The sequence below is a fragment of the Chinchilla lanigera genome, unplaced genomic scaffold, assembly GCF_000276665.1.
Source record: "Chinchilla lanigera isolate Chin_1 unplaced genomic scaffold, ChiLan1.0 scaffold00042, whole genome shotgun sequence".
Taxonomy (NCBI): Eukaryota; Metazoa; Chordata; class Mammalia; order Rodentia; family Chinchillidae; genus Chinchilla; species Chinchilla lanigera.
In genome coordinates, this window is record NW_004955443.1 from 7,384,921 (window position 1) to 7,391,077 (window position 6,157).

The 6,157-nt window shown below is 43.7% G+C and overlaps 1 protein-coding gene across 6 annotated transcripts in view; it reads right to left on the minus strand.

Annotated features, from left to right (window-relative positions):
• The window catches only part of N4bp2 (NEDD4 binding protein 2), a 140,696-nt gene that overhangs the window by 89,855 nt on the left and 44,684 nt on the right, over positions 1–6,157 (minus strand). The window lies entirely within an intron of this gene.

A 6,157-nucleotide genomic window follows, 5' to 3' on the forward strand; every position in this document is an offset into this window, starting at 1 on the left:
CCGCCACTTTCCCGCTCCCTCGGGACAGCGAGCCCCGCGCGACGGGTTCCGCAGCGCCCGGGCCCGCACCCGCGAGGGCTCGCCCGGAAGCCTGTGGCGCGGGCCCCTCTGAGGGGGCAGGTTCGCGGGGAACGTGGCGACGCGGGGCCCGGAGTCTGCGGAAATAAGCGGTTCGGGGAACCTCAGCAGTTCCGAGCCCCGGTCAGTCACAAGGGGCCGGGGCGCCACGCGCGGCCGAACTCGCGGGGGGAAGCACAAAGGCGCGCGCGCTCGCAGGAGGGGCCGCGGCGCCGCCTCTGCACCCGGGGGACGCGAGTTTGCGGGGCCCCGGAAAGCCGCGGCGCGCTCCTCGCTGCGGTGGTCGCTGCCACAGGCCGGGCCCCAGGCGCGCTCCGTCCCCCAACCCGCTTTCCCTGCGTTCTGACTGGAAATCTGTGACTGAGGGGCGGGGTGGTTTTCGTGCCTGTTGTTCCTTCCTCTGCGCGCTCACTTCGGGCCCCACTTTCACCGCTTTCCCCAGGCAGAAGCGAAACGCCCCGCGCGAGACGGGCGGCAGCTGCTGCGGCCTGAACGTGTCCTTAGGGAAAGCGCGAGCGTGTTCTTTCTTCCTGTAGGTCTACTTGGAACGCGCCGAACATTCTAGTGGCTTTTGTAGAAACCAGTAGAGGTAAGCAGGGCCGCGGGATGGTAAGGTTTCTGGAAGAATTACCTCCACGGAACTGTGAAGTGAAAAGTAAGTTCTGGGGCTGGGGATTTAGCTCAGGGGCACAGCGCCTGCCTGGTAAGGGTGAGGTCGTGAGTTCGATTCCTGGTACCGGAAAAAAACAAACAAACAAACAAAAAGTAAGTTCTGTCCTCTGAGAGAAGCTTTGCGAGTGCTCCCTCCGGCAGCACGCACACTAGGGATCCTTGGGATCCACTGTTAAGAAATGGCTATACAACCCTTTATGAACGCTTTTATTGCAGGTCAAAAGCAAAAGAGTATAACCCAGAATCTCAAGACCCTAGCATTAACTCTGCCTCTGAACAGCCAGTAAAAAAGACTAACAACTGTGATATATGACACTTTTGAAGTGAAAGAACCCTAGTAATTATAAACCTCAAGCCAGTCTACTAAGTTAATATTAATTTTGTTCATATGAAATATATCCAACATGGTAATAAAAACTTGTATTTAAATTATTGATTTTCCTTTGAACATCTGTTAAGAATTTTTCACGAGTTTGAACAATAAGAAATACCATACAGTGTTCTCACACTGGAGAATATATTTTTTTAAATTGCTTATTCTGTCAATAAAAGAAAACATCAATACCATAAAGTTCTGAAAGTCAGAATCAGATGAACAAAGCAGTCTTTACTCAACATTTACTACGCCAGCCTTCCTTTGTGCATAGTTATAAAGCTTTCCTTCTTGCCTATTGGTTCCATCCCTAAGCCAATAGGGAAAGTACAACACATTTTTCAAAGAGGGAGACAGCGGTTAGGTTAGTAAATGGAGTGAGTGGATTGTTTATCGTGCTTATTGCCATTGAAGAGCATGTATCTTGTAACTGCAAAAGAAATTAAGAAACTTTGACTATCTTGATGTGGTTGTTACTCCTACTCACACTCTGCTGTCTGCAATCTTGCTAGTTGGTTTTATTACAATTAATTATATTGAATCCTGTGACAATATTTACTTCTGTAGAATGCCAGGTGACTAGGAGGGATGGCAAAGTGCCCACTAGCTAGCGCTTTACATGAAGTAAATTAGTACTGGTGTTTTAAATGAAAGACTAGCCTTTAAAGAAATAAAAAAGTTTATATTTTGGAAAATGTCTTCAATTTTTGTGAGTAAAATTATTTTGTCAATAAAATGAATAAACCTTTTATATTTGTCTAAAGCCTCCTTTGGTCTACTTAACAGCTAAATTCTAAACTTGTTTATGTTTACTTAAGACATAAGTACGATTTCCTTCCAATCAAAAGTAATCTGTACCACCTTTGTACTTTGATTTTGGCTTGGAGTACTTTGCTTAATTATAATTACAAGTATTTATGTCTTTATAATCTCCTTTACTAGATCGTCTGTTATTTAAAGATAGGTTCTGTTTACCATTCAGCCTTATATTCCTTCCTGCCAAACTTGGAGCCTTCTACAAAACAAACTACCTGTGGATGTTTGTGGAATGAAAACAGCATGAGCATTACTGTACAGCAAACCAAAAGACCCTGTCTCGGGATTTTCCCCATTTTTATAATAGCTGACAAACTGTTATCATTCCCAGTTGAGCTCAGCTTAGAATTTTCTTATTTTTTGAGTTTTTGATTGATTGTTTCATTTTACTTATGAGTCACAATAGGTAAGACAAAGGCACTATTTCTTATGAGTTCAAAGATACAACAATTATTCTACTACCTGTCAATGTGTAGGGGTAGTTTATTAATACAGAAAATGGAAATTAGAGGTCATGAATGACCATTGATATCTTAATTTTTTCAAAATTGTTTGAATTTGATTTCGTTTTCTTGTTCATTTTTTCCTAACCTTTTATTCCACCATGATCTAATTCGAAAAAAAGTTTGTACACTCTTCTAGTATGTCATTTGAATAATGTTTACAGATGTTTAATTAACCTCTACAGAGCTATATACTCATTAAAATGTATTTAAAATTTGCTCATAAATTCTTTAGAACATTAAAATAAGTTTAAAGAGTTTGAAGTAGTATAAATGTATAAAACTCATACAGAAATGAAAGATGCAAAAGAAATATATGTGTAGGGATATTGTTTTTATCTAATTTACAGATTATTTTAAGAGAAAGTGGGGCCCAGGATATAGCTCAACGGCACAGTGACTACCTGGCAAGTGCAAGGTCCTGAGTTTGATTCCCGGTGCCAAAAAAGAGAGAAAGCTGTTCTGATTCATAGGAAATATTCAGACACGTAAAACAATGCAATGATTCAAATAACCAAACATCTACAGTTCACCATAGAATTAGTGTTTGTTGTTCTTTGTTTAATTTTGAGACAGGGTGTCATGGTTTGGCGCTTATTTTGTAAGGGGAACAATATAATAACGGGACACATATTTTATAAGATTATAATAGTCATTCAAAGAATCATATACAAGAGAGTGCAAGAAATCTGTCCACACACTAAGACCAAGGAATCCAGCCAAGGGCCTGGATCCCACAGAAATGTCCTACATAAGTCCAGCTGAAGACCTAGAGCTTGTAACAGTGCCTCCCACAAGTCCAATTGGAGGCCTAGAGCCCATAACAATATCTCATGCAGGCCTGTTTCGTGGATCTGTGCTGGACAGACCCCAGGGTCAGCGGGATGAAGGATCTGTGCTAGCAGGCTGAGGGATCTGCCCTGGAGCCAGGAAGTGATGCGCAAAGTAAGAACTAGAGCTCCCCTGAAAAGTACCACAACCATCCTCAGCAACAGTGCAGTCTCGAGCTCCTGCATTGATCCGAACAGCCCAGTTCCCATGAGGAAAGCCAATGCAGCAAGCTTCTCCAGGAGACTGGGAGTGCCCCCTCTTCCCCTCCAGAGCCAGGAAGCAATGCTCAAAGTGAGGATCAGAGCTCCCCCAAAGTGAACCAAGCTATTCTCAGTGCCAAGGTCCCGAGCTCCTCAGAGGATGAAAACAGCCAAGTTCATCAGGAAAGTCAGCATGACAAGCTCCTCCAAAAGAACCAACAGCTCTTCACAGCTTCTACCAGCTCCCAACAGACTTCTCAGCTCCCAATAGCCTAACTTCTCCAGTTCTGCCTCATGCTGCTGGCAACAATCCTCATGTGGACCTCCCACACCCAGTACCATGCTTACTCAGTTCAGCTGGGGGTTATAAGTTGACCATCAGCTGTTAGTCTACTACAGTAGACTTGCTCTACAGTTCAGGCTGGTCTTGAACTCACTATGTAGCCCAGGCTGACCTCAAATTCATAATTGTCCTGCCTCACTTCCCAAGTGCTGGGATTACAGACATATACCACCAAGTCCAGCCAGCATAGAATTGCTGAAGGAACTTTTCTACAAGAAACTAGTAGCCAGGTGTGATGGTACACACCTGTCATCCCAGTACTCAGGAGGCAGAGGGAGAGGATCTTCATGAGTTTGAGGCCAGCGTGGGCTACACAATGACTTCAAGGCCAGTTTGAATTACATATGAAGACTCTGTCTCAAAACAAAAAATAAATAATAATAATACAAAATATGTAAAAATAAATCCTAATAAATAGTAGTTATTACAGATATTAGTATGCTCAGTCATTAAGAAAAAGTAATTTTTTGTTCAACTATTTATAAAGCACAGGTAAAAAGGATGTTAAGAATAATAACAATAACCAGGCACAATGTCACATGCCTATAGACTGAGCTAATTGGGAAGCTGAGAACCGGGCGTGATGGCACACGCCTGTAATCTCAGCACTCAAGAGGCTGAGGCAGGAGGATCCTTTCAAGTTCAAGATCAGCCTGGGCTACAAAGTAAGCTCAAGGCCAGCCTGAACTGCATAGTGAGACCCTGTGTCAAAAAGACAAAAAAAAAAGGAAGCTGAGACAGGAGGATCACTTGAGTCCAGAGTTCAAGACCAGCCTGGGTAACATAAAGACCCTGTCCCAAATGATAATAAGAAATAAAACAAATCTCCTGAAGAAATAAGAAATGTACCCACAGGAGATAATTTTAAGAATATGGAAAATAAGTGAGGCATCATGGTGCACACCTATAATCCCAGTTTGGAAGGCTAAGGCAGGAAGGTTGTTACAAGTTTGAGGCCAGCCTAGACTACATAAACTCAAGGACAGCCTGAACTACATAGTGAGATCCTGTCTCAAAATACAAAAAAAAAAAAAAGGTGGAAAATTATGTTCCAGTCTGTGTGAAAACTTCATGAAAAAAACAAATCTGACCATGTCTCTCTCAGAAACTATATAGCTTCCTACTATTTATATTAATTTTATTAAAATTGTGGAAAAAAAGGGGCTGGGGATATGGCTCAGCTGCACAGCACCTGCCTAGCAAAATTGTAAAAAACATGTAAATAAGGGATTATACATCTAAGTTACACATTTCTTTTAAACTCATTACACTGTGCCTTCCCTTTAAATAAATTAGAGTTTTTGTGATAGCATATTACTTACAAACTTTAAAAGTGGCCTATAAATATAGAGTAACTATTTTCCAAACTTACTTTAACACAAATCCTATATACACAGAGAGTATCTCTTCTTGTACCTACTGGCCACTTGGATATTTTCAGTTTCGCTTTGCAGTTCAGGCTGGCCTTGAGCTCACTTTGTAGCCCAGGCTGGTCTCGAACTCACAAGGATCCTCCTGCCTCAGCCTCCCAAGTGCTGAGATTACAGGCATGCGCCACCACCCCCGGCTTGTGTGTTGGCTTTAAACTATGTTTACAAACTCTCTGATGTGCGCCCTCTTAGCAAAGATGTAGCCCAATTCCCCTCCGCTGAAGTGCAAGGCAACCTTAGTGGGGGCCAGGGATATAGCTCAGAGGCACAAGTGGCTGCCTGGCAAGCACATTCGATTCCCAGTACAAAAAAAGGCAACTTTAGTGACTCGCTGCTGGGGGAAGTCTGTAGGGGGCTGCTGGTGCAGGACTCGCTAGGTCTAGGGCCCCTGCTCTGAGGGGCGCTCAAACATCACATCTGAGGGTTCTCAGTAGCTCCAGGGAGAGACCCATGGATGAAGAACAAATGAGAGCCATCTTGGACGCAGCTCCCCTGGGCAGGCTTTGGCAAGCTCCCAGGGACCAGCCCTGGCCAGTTATCCTAATGGTAAACTTGTGAGCGCTCCTGAAGCCAAATCACCCCAATTAAGTCACTTCCAAAGAAACTGTGAAAGATAAGTATTTATTTAGTTTATTCTTTCTTTCTTTGTCTTTTTGAGACAGGTTCTCGCTATGCAGTTCAACCTGGCCTTGAGCTCACTTTGTAGCCCAGGCTAGTCTCAAACTCACAACAATCCTCCTGCCTCAGCCTCCTAAGGGCTGGAATTATAGGGGTGCACCACCACACCTGGTTTACTCTTTCTTTGGGGAGGAGGGGGAGTTGGTTTTTGAGACAGTGTCTCTTGCTATGTAGTTTGGGCTGGCCTTGAACTCAGTGATCATCCTGCCTCAGCCTCCCACGTGCTGGGATTA